The 19,131-nt window shown below is 34.0% G+C and overlaps 2 long non-coding RNA genes across 2 annotated transcripts; one reads left to right on the forward strand and one right to left on the reverse strand.

Annotated features, from left to right (window-relative positions):
• Positions 1 to 753: 753 nt before the first annotated feature.
• On the reverse strand, positions 754 to 1,612 carry LOC149490136 (uncharacterized). The gene is made up of 2 exons (XR_016316294.1): positions 1,248 to 1,612; positions 754 to 994 (listed from the first exon to the last, which is right to left on the reverse strand). It is a non-coding gene; the product is annotated as an uncharacterized LOC149490136 (long non-coding RNA).
• A 10,944-nt stretch (positions 1,613 to 12,556) lies between these two features.
• On the forward strand, positions 12,557 to 13,226 carry LOC149490137 (uncharacterized). Its single transcript, XR_016317597.1, has 2 exons — positions 12,557 to 12,717; positions 13,072 to 13,226. It is a non-coding gene; the product is annotated as an uncharacterized LOC149490137 (long non-coding RNA).
• The last annotated feature ends 5,905 nt before the right edge of the window (positions 13,227 to 19,131 follow it).

Raw genomic sequence — 19,131 nt, forward strand, 5'->3', positions numbered from 1 at the left:
CAAGATGGAAACAGATTAAGAGCCAATCGTAGACAGAGAATCCAATAGACACCGGCAATGCGTGTCGCAGAAAGAGATAAAAAAGAATACGTCACAATATTTAGGGTAACCATGTGAGGGAAAATTTACCCCGCAATTTGTAAGATACAAATCTCCCAATATCATTATTCACATAACATAAGTGGATAATAATGAGATATCCACATTACATTCTTACATGTTTATACTAATATTATAAAGAGAAAATGTTTGTAATTATGTATGTACATATGTATGTATGGTTTTCGGAGCGCAGCTAGTATATAATAAACATATTACTTTTAGATGGGTAATACATATTATGTATATACACATACCTATATATTATATAATCCATACTATATAATATTATAAATGCGAAAGTAACTCTGTCTGTCTGTCTGTTACTCAATCACGCCTAAACTACTAAAACAATTTGCATGAAATTTGGTATGTAGATATTTTGATACCTGAGAAAGGACATAGGCTACCTTTTATTGCGAAATATGTACCACGGGCGAAGCCGGGGTGGACCACTAGTATGTATAATATATATCATTATCATAATCCCATATAAATATGTGTATGTAATGATAATGTAGATGAAAACTCGATTGTTCATTATTTTTTATAAAATAAAATAAAAAAAATAAAAGAATGTTTATTTTCGTAAGTATTAACAGATACACACGTTAATTATATTGACCGACCCGCGAACGCGCAAAAAAAACGAAATTTACTTAATAATAATTTATTGTAATAAAAAAATTACATTTAAATTATCTCTAACTTAATTAACTACGTCCCTCCGGTTCAATGTTGGAAGTTGGAACCAAGAGTGTCCATTGTCTTCGGCGGGGCAGCGTCGCGGTGGTGGTGATTGCCGTAATACTTTCTAACCTTCGGTTTTGGTTTCCAATCTGTTCATCCTGTAGCTACAATCCAAATTTGTCGTAAATTATCCGGTTCAGGAAAACTGGAACAAGCCATTGAATATTTCAGATATTTAATTAAATACACACTGCAGAATATATATTATTATTTCCCATAATAGTGGGTAACAATTTGTAGAAAAGTTGGCAACACAAAATTTTTTAGGTTAAAATTTATAATTGTTATTTTTGTGGTTTTTAAACAATGTATTCAAGTCAACAGCACGTGATACACAATATATTAACACGCTGAAATATCATGAAGGCCTATAAACTGATAAAGAGTTGTATGCTTACGAGTGAAAAGACAATCCAGGCATTTTCGTTCCACTATCACTTTAACACCCTTTAACGCTACACCGCACCATGGTATTATTTTATAAGGTATTAACAGTAAGTCTAAATCATTAAAAACCAAACATACCATGAATTACGTAACTTAGAACATGTAAAAACTATATTTTTAGGGAAGACGATAGTTAGCTGTCAAACTTTGTTTAGCAAAGTAGGTTTCTTTTCTTGAAAAAAGTGGCACGCTGGGTGAAACAAAAAATTTTATCGTTCTCTCTCATTTCTTTACACAACACCGGCATAAGTTGCTCTTTTTCTTGTGTGAATGCGACATAAACTATCAATTTGTCTATTGGTTTCTCTGTCTACGGAGCCAATAGGTTAGTACGCGTGCGCCTCTGTGCACAACTGACAGTAGAATGTCAGCTGTCACCATCGTGCCAACCCACTACCCTATTCGGGACTACCCGCTCTTATTTTTATCAAGTCATGTGTCTACCTTACTTCACAATATTTTCATTACTGGCAACACAACATAATACTTTGACATTGACAATCAAAACAAACAATTTAACTACGTGAAATCAACTATGCTAGATAATTATTATTTAGTACAGTAATTATCGGCGCGCCGTCATATACTTACTTACTTATACTTCGGGTCAGCCAGTAAACTCAAAGGAATCACAGCAAACCCTCCATAATACAGCGAGTCCCCACAGCGGTTTGGAAAGTGACAATTTTACTGTCTCACAATAAAAAAACAATAATGCGAGTTTATGTACGAAATCGGTTAAACGATTAGGGAGCCTGGGGCTCTTCACACCCTGTGTAGGGTGTATATTGTACAGTGCAGTGGGGAATGTGGGACAAATAAATAATCTTATTAATGCCTTTGCCCAGTGCCCTGATATCCATCGGAATTGATGTACTTTAAAAGCTAACTTTCGTTTTTCGACAATATTTTGACTTTCCTTTTTTCTGTATACCTAGTTTGGTGCATATTATAGAGCTTTGATGTGAAAAAGGTCAACTGATTGAGAAAAAAAATATCAAGATCACAGTTGCTTGCACACTAAACATTGGAATGTAAAATATAAACAATAATTGAAAATAACTGAACCAACAAAAGAGACAATATAATTTTCAAAAGTCCCACAAGTTCCATACAAATGGTGCTCCTACAAAGTTCCCTCTAAATAAACACCCTTTAGCTACTAATTGCGGAGGTGGCAACCGATCGCCGTTTATTGAGCCCATAACTCCGCGGATTTCATCGCTTTATCCGAGAAAATGTTAAAATTATCAATACTTATTTAATACTGTATACTCACATTACGGCGAAATATCAGCCGGACCCATAATAACGACATTATTTCTAAATAATAACTTTACAATAATTACGATTTTCGAAATTTCTGCGACATAAGCATGTCAAAAAGCGCGTACGTCGCGTCGCGTCAGTTCAAAGAAAATAATTATATATGTATTTTGCTATGCGTAACATACGTATACCTAACGCATGTGGGAGGTGACGATCGTCACCTATAATCATGTGCCTGCTCTTTTATTGATATTGTGATAACAAATGCAGAAGAATAATTAATTTTAAATTATCTATTACGTAGGTATCAAAATGGACTTTGAAAATCGTTAATAAATTAGAGATAAGGTATAAAAAATGTTTACTGCTTTTTCACGCAAATCCTTCCGAATTTGGGTGGTTTATTTTTTATTTACATGTGATGGCAATGTCGTAAGGTAGAGCTCTGTGGTAGAGCTAGTTTCGCTTCCTTACAATTCATCACATTAGGTACATTATTCAATTCAATCAAAATTTTAAATTAGTTTTATCGTATAATACGTAAACACGGCAAGTAATTACACAAAGCTCTTACAGTGAAATTGTGAAATAATTTTAAAAACATCTTCAACGACATTATTGCTGTGTAAATTTCAATCTGTCTGTCTGTGACCGCAAGCGAATTTCAATTAGAGCCCGCCTCAGTCAAACGGGTGATGTTTTATTTTTTATTTTTAATCTGTGGCTTAGTGAGATTTGGAATGTCATTATTTTAAGCAGGTTTTTACGCTCGCAATTTCATCAAATATTTATTTTTGTATCTGATTTTGAGGATATTTTGTACCATAAATTCATAAGTTTTAATAATAATTTCAAATGTTTAACTAAATTAAAGAATTTAATACACGTGTTTGACTTTTAAACAAATATCAGAAGTTTTGTACTTACAAGATAATATATTCTGCACTACGATATACCTATTTATCATGCTGACAAATTCTAAAAGTTTTACACGAATAGTTTTTTTAGTAAAACCTCTTTCCAACATAAAGATTTCCAGACCGCTTAAATTTCAAGAACGCAAAAAAAGAATAAAACCTGTGATAAAGCGTCAAAATCGTTCGAATCCTTCTAGAACTTTCGAGAACCAGTATCGAAATCTCAAATCATGAATACGTCAATTTCATGTAAATGTACGAAGACATACGTATCGTACAATTCAGCCTGCAATTTACCGGACCTCTCCTTGATGTAGCGTAACAATTTCATGTCATACATATTTCAGAGGTCTATCAAATACCTTCCTGAAGGCAAAATGGTGCCGTCGAATCTAGAGGCAGGTAGGTTAGATACTTTAAAGATTTTTAAAAATCGATGGTTTTAAAAAAATTATATTCAATTTACATAATTGTAAATTGTATTATCTCTTTATGTATTCATTTATACATAAATAGGTACCTACCTACTTTCCTTAATTTAACAAAAACATATATTTGTAGATTACACGTAAGAACTTACAAAGTATCACGGACTCTTTAGAATTCATAAAGGACAGCATTTTTTGTGAACTCTTAGTGAAAATTATGTTCGTTTCCCTTAGCGAAACGTTTACACTTTAGGCAAAGCATAACATCTCATGCTATATTCTTTGACTTGATTTACATATACATTTCTCGTTATTTTCTGTTCAATAATAATAATTAAATGTAGATAGCCTATGTTAGTCCTGAATAGTGTAACTTACTGTTGGTGAAAGAATTTTCTTAATCAGATTATTACCTACCTACTTCCGAAGATTACCCCCTACAATGAAACATACATACAAAGTACAAACTAAGAAATTATAACTCTTTATACCTAATAAGGATGAAAATTACTTACTTAAACATACATAGGTACATACAAACAATGTTAAAAACTAGGGTTGTAACGGAACTCCGCCTCCGCCTCCGTTACTGCGGAACTTCCGCAAAGAATTTAACCTCCGCCTCCGCATCCGCCTCCGCAAAATTTATGCGGAGTCATATCGGAAGTTCATTTACGATCAAAAACAACGCGCAAGGAGCGACGCGGCCACGGCTGCGTGTTTTCAAGTGAAATGGTCGAGAGTTTGCTTAAGCCGCGGGAACACGGCCAAGCGGGTGGTGGGAGTGTGAATCATATAACATTAAATGTAAAGTTTTTGCTCCCATAGTTCGCATTTATTTTTATTTATCGGCGCCACCAAGTTCAGTGCCAAGCGAACAGTTATTTAGTGCTGCTGGTTTAATTTACGAACCCTTGAGAAACCGCTTAGAAGGCGAAAAAGCCGCAAAGCTTTTGTTCGTAAAATATAATTTGCCTCTTGTCAATTTTGATTACTAAGATGAATCATGAACATGTATGTATAATTGTACACATTATATACAGGGTGCACTAGCAACGGTATACTAAGCCCCAAAGAGGTTATAGTTTTGCATACGCTGAGTACGTAAAAAATACTTATAAAATTCCAGACGAATTTTTTTGACAAATAGACGAATTCTCAAAACTCTATGTGTATACCCCTAACAAGCAACCTGCTCAACTTTTCCACCCACACGTGAGCTATCGTTTAAGATTTTGTTTTCATAGATAAAATGCTCACATTAGCGAAGCGGTATATGCCGGCTGTGCGAAGCTAGAGACGAAAACATGGATTTTAAGGAAAAATTAAGCAAAAAAATTTTGGCGTAATTTTGTCGTTTAAGTATTTTTTACGTGATCAGTGTATGCAAAACTACAAATCCCTTCGCGCTTAGTATACCATTAGTGGGACACCCTGTATACTATAAATAAATGTTGCTGACTCTATTAATCATAAATTTATTTATATTTTCCCAACAAATTTCACCTCCGCCTCCGCTTCCGTTAACCTCCGCATCCGCGGAGGCGAACCTCTTCACCTCCGCATCCGCCTCCGCCTCCGCTAAGTAGGCCTCCGATACAACCCTGTTAAAAACTATCTCTTCATAATGCAACAGTAAAAATAAACTAAAATTGCCAAAATAATCGGCCATAATATTGACGGCAGTGAAAATAACTGGCCATAAAATAGGATAGTACATTGTGGAAGGGTTGGCCATTGATTTCTTGGAAAAGGCAAACAAATAGCGCTCAAAGTGATCACGATCACATGAGTAAATGGAAAAGGGATATATTGGGCTCTATTCTTCTTTCATTCTTCTTAATGTTCTATTTTAGTACAGTTTTTTACCTTAGTGATAATTCTTATGTTTATGTTCTTGTCTGTAGTGTACTTTTTTCTATTTTACTAACATAATTAAAGTTCTGTTTTGGTTTGATTGTATGATGCAAGTCGAGAAATTTGTGTAGAATGAACATCACGCTTTTTGGAATTAACCTAAGCAGTCATAAGGTCTGCCGAATGCCGATAGAAGTTAAACGTAGCTTAATATAACTTAGAATGTCAGTCAATTTAAAATTTCGGTGGTGATGCGAACCCGTAACATTTTCTCCTACCAAAAAGTGCTCAATGTGGCTTAAGAAGTTTTCACTTCTAAAATTAGCTGCTTAATCGACAATTTTACAAATCACACTGCACACATGATAATACTTATTATTTACATGATAATTAAACTTCTCAAGAAGTACTTGCTATTACAACAACCCAACTCAAAACTGGGCCTCAAAACAAACCCATCGATACAGTCTATCAAATATTCACAGTATCCAAATACATAGCCATCAAAGTCCATAATAAGCTACTATCTGATTCGCATCACGTGCGCGCACAAAGGCAGCAAATTTGCAGGACGGGCGCCGTTTACCAGGCATCTCGCATTCAGTGCCGTGTGTATAAAAATTGCCATTATAATCCGCCATGACACCTACGCATTGTTGATTTATTATTGTAATTTCTATTGGAAACTGGAGTTGTTGTTTAGAAAGTTTAGAAATTACTGTACAGGTGGAGCAAAGATAGAGTTTTGAACGTTAGATAAAAGGAAAACATTGAAAAAGAAACAGATTTTCGATTAGGTTATAAACATTTTCATGGACGAAAAACCCCCTTTGAACACTATGTATTATTATAGACAAGGTGAGGCCAGGAGTTAGTTACATATAGATCGAAAAGTAGAGTTTTTGATAGCAGATGTATTTTTCAGCAATTAGCTACAAAACTGCTTTTCATCGAATAAGTTGTTTTGGCGTACTTGTATAACAATCAGTGTAAAACGATAGTAACATTCCTGCTTAATAATAACATGTCCTTATCGATTAACAGAGATCTTTATTTCCAAGAGGAACTCGAAAGATCGAGTTAAATATGTTTGTAAGTGACTGCACAGTGGTATTTGACAAAGTTCTTCTGTACCCGTGATGTGTAGTTATCGCATGCCATGAAACATAAGACTTAAGTCAAATAAAATATTTAGTTGAAAAAAGGCAGGTTCATGATAAACATTTTCATCACACCCAAAATAGTGCATAAATTATATCATACAAGAAGCACCCTTGCAAAACAAGGTAATTGGAGCCACCTCGACCCCACATTAAAACTGATAAAGTCAAGTCATAGTCAGGTCAAAAAGGCGATAGCTTTTATTTGCACTACAATAATCTGTAGAAAGGAAATTCTCGATGATTCGATACGATAGTGTCACAAAGAAGCTTATTTCCGCCCGACTCCGGCATAAAGGACATTATATTTTCTTCACAAACAAAATCGATACAAAACTCGACCTTATGGGCTTAATAGAAAGGCTAAATTGGTTATTTATCAACGAAACGAAATAAAAACTGTACAAATGTCGCGATAAGTTTTTGTAAGGGCGCGAGGTTGCCAATGATGTTTCAATAATTTAATTATGCGGTGTCGCATAGATTAATACAACATTTAATGTAACCTCTGAGAGCTCTTGATAATCTTGACAATCACTAATTGTTTCTTGGTAAATATATGTACCTTATATATCTAATATAAACTTTCGTGAACAAGGTATTTTAAATATCTAGTTTACGAATTGTGAAATAAAACGAATTATCAATTTTTACCTATATTTTTACAAAATGCCGCAAGAGGCATAAAGCTGCCACTCTGAAATTGCAATTTGATTTATTTTACATTTCATTACGTTAATAATTGAATACAACTAAAATATACAACGGTATAGTTATTCCAACGGCACAGTAATTTAAACCATTTAGCATTAGTGGTACAGAATAATTTCTTTAAATGTATTGACACTTTGACAGTGTTTACTTTTTACCTCCCGCCAGTTCTGCGCTGCACATCTTTGCAAAACGAAAGAGTGCGAGCAAAAAGTGAGGTAGGGCGATAACAACAGACAATGGTAGCTAGTGTAGTTAACAATGCTTCGTTTGTGACGATTCTTCGCATAATAGCGGGGCGCAAAACGTCGTAATTCGATAAAGGACGCCTTTATGAGCTGTGGGCGTGACTTACTTACAGATTATCGCTTCTGTTTGGTGCTTTATCTTTGTAATGTTTTTATTTTTTTTTTAAGAAAATGTAAGTGTGAACTTTAATTATTTTTCCAACTTACTTCCCTATTTTTTAAATAATTTTAGTTCCTTAAAAATCACTCAACTCATTTATTTCGCATCACAGTGTTTTAAGTTTTTTACATACATTTTTCTACAAAGAGACAGATTTGTTATTAAAAATAATTTTTATTTAGGCCTCTCAACACTAACAGGTTAGCGTAGCATAATAATATAGAGAATTTGGGAGAAAATATAGTTGCAAGAGACTTGTACTTGAAATAGGTAGACTAAATAGTAAATATTAAGGAATCTGTGGTAGTCTGAGACACCGATCGACCGCCTTCTATCTTCAGTATACTTTTTATAACGATATACTGAAAATATTAACCGATACATTTTCTCCAAAAATTCCCAAACAAAACGCTAACTAAAGTGTCCGCACAAAGAAATCCCGCGATCTCTTTAGACGCTAATATAAAATCGATAGCCACAATGCAAAAGCCAGATTACTGAGAGCCTAGTCGGATAACGTGCTTGTATAAAAGTCGCGCATACTCTTCTACAGATTTAGGGACGAAGATATAGAGAAATGGTACGGTACTAACTTTTAATTTTATAGGCCGAAATGTTATTAAATGAAAAACAAGAATGTATTTCATTTGGAATAGGACGACAAAAATATGATAATAAGAAAAGAAAAAACCGGCCAAGTGCGAGTCGGGCTCGCGCACAAAGGGTTCCGTAGCAGCAAATATAATAAATTACAGTTAAATCAACCTATCTCAAAAACTATAAGAGATACTTTGATCAAACCAAAAATCGTTGAAAGAGTTAATTAGCATGCATCACCTCTATTTTTTTTAGAATTTTATACCCCGTAGTTATAAAAATAGAGGGGGGGGACATACTTTTTACGACTTTGAGAGCTGATATCTCAAAAACCGTTCACTTTAAGAAAAATGTTTTTTAGAAAACTTTATATCATTTTAAAAGACCTTTCCATTGATACCCCACACGGGTATGTACATCGAAAAAAAAAATTTCATCCCTCAGTTACATGTATGGGGGGCCCCACCCCCAATTCTTTTTTTTACTATTTAGTGTCATATTTTTGTAGCGGTTCATACAACACATATTCCCATCAAATTTCATCACTGTAGTACTTATAGTTTCCGAGTAAATCGGCTGTGACAGACGGACAGACGGACAGACGGACAGACGGACATGACGAAACTATAAGGGTTCCGTTTTTGCCATTTTGGCTACGGAACCCTAAAAATCGCAAAGGTTTGCTGCTGAACGCAGATTCGCTCAGTGCTGGTTTGCAGTGCGATCCGGTATTTATAGGGTATTTTTATTAGTGAGTCTGTGGCTAGACACTGACTTTACTGTAGAAAAAGAAGATGCCATTCTTTCTGTTTCTCTTACCTTATAAATTTCGTTTTTTTCAAGTAACATAACATTAGCCAAATTTAACAAAACTGCATTTTTTTTTAAATTATATAATTCTCTAGCTCCCACATATTTTCTTCTCGTTATATTTCTGTATCTGCATTATTTTTAAACACTCCTGTGTACTATCACCAGCTCACTAAAGCCTCATTATGCCCATTTAGCCACAAAACCGCGAAAATCACAGCTCAAACCGCTACCAGTACCCATTCAGACAATACAATAACCGCTAATTCGCACTAAATAATGAACAATTGTCACACTGATTATATGCATTTTGTTGCACTAGGTATATATCTATGGTGAAGTATGTAGGTACCCACTTCTTTAAATAATCCTCCAAAAACAAAAATGTTTGGTTTCTATCTCAACCAATTCATTATTCAACTGAAATGTTTTTAAGTAATTTATATAATTGACTTGTAGAACCTGCCTCTAAGATTTTCAAATACCTTTGGCTGGTTCCAATAGGAGCTGCTGGCTGCTTGCCGGGATCGCAGCCCATATTGTGTGTTAATATTTGTAGGATTTTCTTTTACCTTTTTACTTCCATATAATATCTTAGTAACAAAAACTCTACTAATACGACTAGAGTAAGATACATTTGCATCTCAATGATAATATGTAAAATGTAAAAACTAAATTCAATCGGAAAGTTCTTGAAAGTTTACGGATTTGAAAATTTACCTACAGTCAGAGCCACTTATTACTACCATATACCCATAACAATCTATACTTATTACTTTCTAATACTTTTTGTAAAAGTTAGTTATATGTTATTACTTTTTACCTAGTATTAAATAAATACACAGTATGTCTCATCCAGTCCACTTTCCAGCGAATGATGATTCACAAAGTGACCACTACGGCTTGGTGAACGCGAAAGAGTCGATTTGAATAGCTTCCCGGTTGCCTTTCAAGCTGCATTGTAATGTTATAATCGTCTCTCAAAGCCTGAGTCCAATGCAAATGTCTATAACGCTGTTTGTAAATTTGGAGAAACGTTTTTTTTTTATATTGGTACGTAACTGTTTTGATAAGGGGGCATCTCATATGTGTTTTGGAATGTTGTCTGCACGTATGGCGATGATACGTAGAATGTTGTTTTCACCGGGATCTCATCATCATCTATGTATTTAAATTCTTGTAAGCTTATATTGCGTATACCTACTACCTAGGTAGGTAAGTATATTTTCTTACAAACTAAGTACTTAATTGTCGAAAGTGTGTCGCTATTTCTGATAAAATATGCTTTTAGAATAGTCTCTATTCTAGAGGTACTGCGATGAATTCAATACTGCGATCTATTCAATAAAGATTAACATGAAGCGGAGGTGTAAATATGTACCTAATTAGGTTATTCTATTATTTATGTTCAAAACTCAAGCGGAACCTCAGGCTCTACAATGTAGAAAATAATTGTTTGGTTTACAAAATTGAAAATAGTTGTAAGATATCAATAACGCTCTTCAAGAAGAATGCTACGCATAAATAATAGCTGTAAATCAATGTGAAAATATTGAAAACTGTCATGGTGGGTAGAAAGGCGCGAAGTGAATATCCTCGCGTTTCCGGTCGCCAAAATGGCGGAGCGGATATTCGCGTATAGCTTATGAAATAAAAGAATATAAAAGATTGGTAAAGTCTTCACAAAAGACAATTATTAAGTATTTCCTACATACATTGTAAATAAAGAGTTAAAAATTAAGTCGATGTTCTAAAAATCTAATGTTATAAAAGGTAGAGTCATCTCAATTCTCACAGCTGAATACTATGGCAGAGACAGTAAAATTGAATGATAATAATTATTTATTTTAACTAACATAAACAAAGACATTAGACATTATGTTTAAAACAAAACACTATTATCTATGGCCCGTACTGGCCGCAGCGAGGGAGCGCGCGATTTGAAATTGGAAGCAAATAGGCGTTAAATAGCGGCGTGCGCTGTCATAACGTCATTTCGCGTTCATCAGTGAGCGAGACAGCATCGCTGCAGGTTTTATTAGCGTAAGGAATGGCGGGGCATTTGACTCAGAAATTGGGATTTGCATCGGGGTATATAGCGGTGATTGCATTTTCTTAGCACTGCAGCGTCGTTAAATTTCGCTTCAAGACTGAAGCGAATTTTCGCTAGAGACACGTCTGGTTATGACCTGCGGAAATTCAATTATCTGGCCGCTGCTAGTGGACGCTCAAATGAAAAGCTAATAGTTTTAGGGAAAACACCCTTATTAATGTCTATTGTTATATCATACCTTTTGAATTAATATTTGTAAGGAGCGATATACATAATTGACAGTGCGTTTTGCAAATTGCAATATTGCAGTTTAAATTTCGTTCCCTATGTAAATTTATGTCAAGTCCATGTAATAAAAATATGCATGCTAACATTAAACAAAATCAGTAGGTAGAGCCATGTAATAATAACTCATATGTATGGACACATTTTTTTCTCTAATTTTCGTACGTAGCCGTGGCAGTAGTAGAGGTAGAGATTGAAATTAAGATTAGATCAACCAGTATTATCCTTGCAAAGTAAAGAAGATTACTCCTTTACTCAATCAGACGGTATAATATTTATATTTTGAAATCGATTATCGTAAATGGGTAAAACCGCGAAAAATTGTACATGAATTATTTTTTTAATGTTCCCATTTTATTTCTCATATGGCATCAACGTTTTTTGACAACAAGTGTTTTGTTAGATATGTAATAAAAGGTATGCTTGTGTTCTTTTAGATTATTTCATAAAACTCAATCTATCTCTTGCAGAAATATTTTATTTTATATTTTTTTTACTGGCTCCACTTTTCTGTCCATATAAAAAATATTTGTCCACCTAACACCCTTGTGACAAAAACTGATAACCCCTACGAAATGGTATGACTGACTCGCATTTTTATGAAAAATTTAAGTTATTCGGTTCTTATTCAACATGTACATAAAAATCTTTTAATGCACAAGGCCTTAATCGATTTTTTATTATTATTTAAAAAACTGTCCACTTTTTTTATACGTGTGTAACGTCACGTATGTAACGTCTCTACCTGCCATACTATAAGAATTATCAGAATCCTTCTCTTATTTTGTTGAGTGGCAACACTATTTGGCATGCTGGCAACATTTAAAAAACAAAAGCAGGCATTTTTTCTTTGAGAGAAATGGTGTTTTGTGTTGATGTGAGATTTGTCGCTCGAAAAAAGGGTATTTAAAGTGTTCGATTGCGAGGTAAGTATATATATTCTGTCTTATTATTATAAATCTTTACGTAGGTTTACTATAAAACTAAAGAATCAGACTACTTCGTGGTTCTCAGCATTCACAATCGAGTAGTAATTTTAATTTAAGGTTATGTCGCCCGCATTTTTTGTCATGATTGTAACGATGTGTAACGAAATGTGTTACGTTACAGTCATGACATATTGTTAGGCTTAGAACACATAGGTCTATTAAAAAATTGCGCGAAAAAAGGACGATAATATTTTCAAATCTAAACGGCTGAACGGATTTTGATGTGCAAGATAACATTGGATTGGTCTTTATCTATAGTTTTCCATTACCTTAATATGTTTTAAATTACAGATGGCGTTGACGAATGCCGAAAGGCAAAAAAAATATCGAGAGAAGTTACAAGTTCAAAATCCCGAGAAATATAAAGAACTACAAACGAAAAATGCAGAAAGGAATAAAAAGCGGAAAAAATATCAATTTTTTTCAATACAATTTTGATTTATGCATCTTTTTGTTTTAATTCATTATTTTATGATATGAATTGGTTTTACCTACCTATATCTCCATTTTTTCCTGTCGTGTGAGTGTAAGACACCGTGTCGACGTTAACTTTTTAATGCTAGGAAGAAAAGATAACTGATATATGTACTAAGCTTTATAATGGTCATGTAAGTAACATTCAGTCATGTATGTAACGTTTGTTATGATGTCATGAATGTAACGGTACAATTTTTCGCGGTTATACCCAAATAGAATTCGGGATCATAAAGCATCACACGTCGTTCTCATAAAACTCGATATTTTCTTATAAATTTGATTCCGATTGAATCGAGTATTCGCTTCAATCCCTGGCTATAAGTCACCCTGCAATTCATTCATTTCAATGTAAATAAATCAATTTATTCATGAAATTGTCTGATTTTTTATAAATTTAGAGCCGGTGTGATAAAAATAGAATCAAGAAGAAAATACCTACAACAATTGTCCGTATTTAAGCAAAAAGGAACCACCCAGCAAAAACGCACTTCTGAGATATCAAAGGATTTACAAAAACATTTGCAGCTCTGTTAGATGAAGTAAAATTAAAATTTATTTTATTTAAATTCATTGATAAATTACTTATTTAAGTATGTGTATATAAATTTGCTCTGAATATTCTTAAACTTTCTAGATAATTAAGAAAATGTGCATGTGGTTCCTTTTAACATTTATCAATTGATAGGTTTTCTCTTATACAAAAAGGAACCACATCCCAGGGATTTCATGATATAAATGAAACTATGTATTTATAATATCGTAATTAAAGCTTTAATTAATAAAATACATAAAATAATACTTATATAGGACGTTTATTCGACGTTATCATCAAATTGGATTTCGAAATCCACCGTGTCAAGTCCATCTATGTGGTCTTCTATTGCATCATCACTAATGAGACCGTTATAAAAACTGTGCATCTTGTGAAATGAGATGTAATATGCACTGAATATCGCTAGAAGGTGAAGAAAGCTTCTCCAGAGGCAGCGACGTATAAGGTTCTTCGTTATCTTCTGTAATAAAAAGAAAAAAGCTTTAAATCAAAATAATAAAGCCGCGTGGCTTTTATACGTAGGTAGGTATATGGCGACAGCAAAATATTATTAGTTCTTATAAAGCCGTGTCCCTACTAGACGACTAAGTATGTTGTATGTACATGCGCCATGTACAAAAAACTGGCTAAGTGCGAGTCGGACTCGCGCAATAAAGAGTTCCGTACCATTATCTATAAAAACGCCAAAAAAATCACGGCTTACTGTATGGGAGCTTCTTAAATATTTATGAAGCTATTGCATAGCTTCTATCGCGGGCCTTGAGCGCGGGGACCGAATCGAGAAATTCCGTTACGAAAAAACCTCACTCCGACGGGCTCGAAGGTGTGGCTTGAAGGCATGCTATGCAATAGCTTTACCGCGGCAGTCCCCGAGTGCCACACGTCTTTTTTTATTCTGTTTTTTAGTATTTGTTGTTACAGCGGCATCAGAAATACATCTAAACGTATTTTACCAAAATAGTAGGTAGGTACCTAGATCATCGACAGTTATTTTTAAAACAGGGTTTAGACTTTAGTAGTTTCATCTCACAATGACAGATGAATCGTAACAAAATGACTCTTAATTCGACTCGCCTTCGTGAACAACGACATTGTCGTTAAAATACGTAAATCCACAGAGGATTCCTCTTGTACTTACTTAATGAACTATCTTCTTAAAATCACACCACAATCGGGAATGAATCAAAAGTGGATAAAGCGTAGGTACCTGCATCTCAGATTCAATAAGTACTTATATGCATTAAATAAAACTACTTACCCGTTGTATCTTCATTATTATCTTCGGTGTTCGTCTCCAATGCTTTTCTTACCCATTGCTTGCTTATTTATTTATAACTAAACATTTTCACATTTAATTTTAAAGGTAATTAACAAAAACAATAGAACTTACTTCGCGGAGGAAAAAAACACCGTCGCGTATTCGAACTACTTCGCTGAATGTCACCTATATTGACAGATGTTCGACGTTTTACTTAAAAAATCGGAGTTTTGCACTTAAGTAATTAAATACGTTGTTTAAAGATGAGAAGCATTGTAACAAGTCAAGGCATTTGGTTCCATATAGCGATGATGGTTTTCAGAATGTTTTACAATATTTATTTATGCATAATAGAACCGAATGCTTGTGGTTTTATTTTGCAATAAAAAATTACAATTAAATTATGTATTTATTTTACGCATAACCATACCACAGAAATCTGGTTCCATTTTGTGTATTAAAAATAATTGTTATTAATAGAAATATGTGTAATGTATAATGGTACCAAGTAGGTGTGGATCTGTTTTGTATAAAATGACATGATAGTAATATCGTTTATTTGTTTGAACAAAGCAGTCCCGTGGTGCTGTGGTTCGGTTTTGCTTAATATGGTATTATTCGTTGTTGCTGGTGGTTCCTTTCTGCTTTTAGTATACCTTGTTTCCAACGTAAAAATCATGTGGTTCTTGTTTGTATAAGAATTTAGACCACTTTTGGATGAGTATTCTTCAATAAAAGCAAAAAACGAAATTTGTCGAGTGGTTCCATTTTGCATAAATACGGACAATTCATCTTACATATTGTTAAGGCAAATCGATATCGATATCATCTTTCTTGGAGCTGTATAGTGGTGTGGAAATTATGACAAGAAGCTTTTAATTTGTGCCGGCTCCTGTATTTTCAATTCACTTTTTGACTGGAATCTAGCATCCTTAAACTATTGACGAATTCTATTATGTATTTTCTAACGAATTCTATAAAGGTAAGATTATGAAAAGATAGTAGGTAGAGATTTTAAGCACACTTAATATGAAAAAAATCATTAAGCTAATGAATGATGAAAAGCTCTATATGTAATATGATGGCTCTACGGCAACATACAGGTAACTATAGAGTAACCTACACTACCCTATATTGAGAAATGCAAATTAACATGAAAAAATAGTGTAAATACTGTGACTCTCTATGTTTTTGTTATTTTTTCACGCCTTGAAATTTTCGAGAACGCGAAAGTTAAAAATCTTTATTCATTTCAAACTTTTCCGAAAAACTTAAATATTTCTAAAGTTTAGTTTTTCAATACCTATACCTAGGTATGGTTAATTATAATTTAGAACGACGAAGAACTCTACCTTTAATAATTCAAATAAAAAATTATAGAGGACAATAATTAAAGTCGGAAAAATCAGACAGTCGCAAAACAAATGTGTAGTGTTTTAATGTTAATGTAAAGTTAACCCGGCATTATAGAAATAAATAAAATTTATTTCTGTCCACGTTTATTCACATCGCATAATTATTAACTACCCACTTACTCAAACACAATCAATATACCTATTACCTTGCCTATTACAATTCCTTGACTCCAAATAACCTTCAGCCAACCGAACCATAGACTAAATATATTTTCTTCAAGCAGCTAGCGAAGTAAACGAATTAAAACGTTAAGTATTTATTTATCGGTGTTTAATCTGTGATCGCGGTTATACAAACAAATGGAGGAAATTATACTCTTTGTTGTGGGAATTAAAGGGGCGTTCAGTTATTTAGCTTATATTGTTAGGTTTAATTGTGCATTAACAAATTGTATACGTTGTTACTTGTTGGTATTTTATTGTACTGTAAATTTTCCAAATTATCTTCGAGTTTATTGATGGATTGTTAGGAGATGGTTTGTAAAAGTGTTTATAAATTGCTTTTTTAATGAATTGTGCCTAAAGCTGATTCAGTGTTGTTAGTAGGACCTAGATAGTAAAAGTCTACTTACGTAATTTTTTACTAGGTACCTAGATTTGTTTTTAATCTATTGCATAGCTTTTATCTCAGACATTGAGCGCGGCGACCGAATGTAAAAATTCCGTAACGAAAAAACCTAACACCCCCCACTCCAACCGGCACAGCGATGCGATGCTATTGATGCAATAGTTTTACCGCGGCAGTCCTCAAGTGCCACACGTATTTATTTTTTTCGTGTGTACCTAATTGCAATTATATTATACATATCCGAATAGGTACCATCCGTAATGTAGTACACACTCTTCAGCACAATTTATTAAGATAACCCAGTAAATATATCTACAAAATTAGTTCCAATATTATTATAAAATTCCACGATTCATTTACTTGATATCTTCATTCAGTTTATAATAGGCAAGAGTTGAACCGAGCGCCGTTTCCCCGCTCCCAACCTCCATTTTCACTATAAAACGCTCACAAACGCTTCCAAGAATAAGAGGACGTAATAAGCAGTTTTCTTTCGCGCCAAAATTGTCTTCCATAATAACGTCGCAGAGATACCGCGCCCGCCATAAAAAGAGATAAACGACCTCGCTCTATTATTTTTGCTCTTTAACAAAAGCAATGTGTGCATGTACCGTCGTCTCTCTCTGTTGCACGAAACACACAGTTCACCGTTTCGCGCGCAAGAGAAAAACAAAAATTTGTCGTACGCCCCCACCTCCCCCGCTAATGTTCGGGGAGACAAGGAAAACCGCTCCCCCGCTTTTGTAATTTACTCGAAAAACTTAATATGTGTCAATTAAAATTTTATTAAAGCATCAAATTGAGAGCACTTCAACGTGTAATAACATCGTTAATATTTTAATAATGTTTAAGCAGTTTATTTTGGACGCGTGTAAGCTAATTTGTTTTTAATACATTCGCTCATAAAATAGAATGTGGAGGTGAATAGAGTATGAAGAATTTATTGCCGTCGAATATGAGTGCGACCCACATTGTTGGCTTTGTCAGCTTTGTGTTGGTATTCTCGGGCGACAATGGCGCGATGTTTTGGCGCGCGAAAAAGGCGGGAACGTTATCAGCGAGCGCCATTATGGCAGCTTATCAGAAGAGCCCGCTTCCGCAAGACTTCGTCCGTTTTTCTTTTACGGTCACGTCTGGGCGGCTCAGGTGAAGATAGCGAATTACATGGCTTATTTTAACTTTTAACTTTGTTTCACTTTTCAATAAAATTCATTCTTAAACTCTTAAATTTTTCGTAATCTTTACGATGGTAACATTACCTTCTTGGCATTTTATAGATCGATAAAAGAGAAAATATTTGATATTTATTTTAACCTATAAATACGGGGTTCAGAGGTCTCTAAGAACATTATAAAATTGAGAATAAAAACTTGTTTTATTACATTGAGTGAGGGCGGGAGGCGATGAATGAGCTAATTAGGACGCCAAACGAAAGAAAACGGGAAGAAAAGCTGAGAAAACTCAAAGAAAACAAGAATACTTCACGGTACAGAGACGGATTCACACATATGTATTTTTTTTTTTGTAATTTACATCTTGAAATCATTTTAGTATTAATGAAGTATTGCTGTTAAATACAAAATTATAGTAGTATCTAATATTAGGTATATTCTTAAGAAAATTTAACTTTTCTAAAAGCTTCGCAAGTATTTATGAAAAAAATATACATACTCTCACATAAAATAAACGTTGTTCCCTTATGTTTCTTTTTGTAATAAATGCTGTTTTAATTTTTTTTATTTTCATTGCTTCCACTCCGGCCCTGAAGAGAATCGTCCGTGTCCTCGATCTTGAATGGTCCGCTAACAAACTCTTTCACAAAAATATAATAATTACTTTAAGTCGAATAAAAACCGCTTTCTTTGCTCACAATGTGCCTAATTTCACCTTTGCACTCTCCCTCCCTCCGTCCTTTAAAGGAGTACCTACTCGTTTAACATTTATTTTTAGATGTTAGATACATAACGTACCTATATAGTGTTGTTAACTGTGTTAGAAATAGAGCTATGTTTTTCTACGTATAGCTTATACAGGGTGTCCCACTATTGGTATACTAAGCGCGAAGGGACTTGTAGTTTTG

Source organism: Colias philodice, chromosome 2, assembly GCF_061535455.1.
Source record: "Colias philodice isolate Cphi_HAF_F1 chromosome 2, ilColPhil1 Martin Lab GWU primary, whole genome shotgun sequence".
In the NCBI taxonomy this organism is placed as follows: domain Eukaryota; kingdom Metazoa; phylum Arthropoda; class Insecta; order Lepidoptera; family Pieridae; genus Colias; species Colias philodice.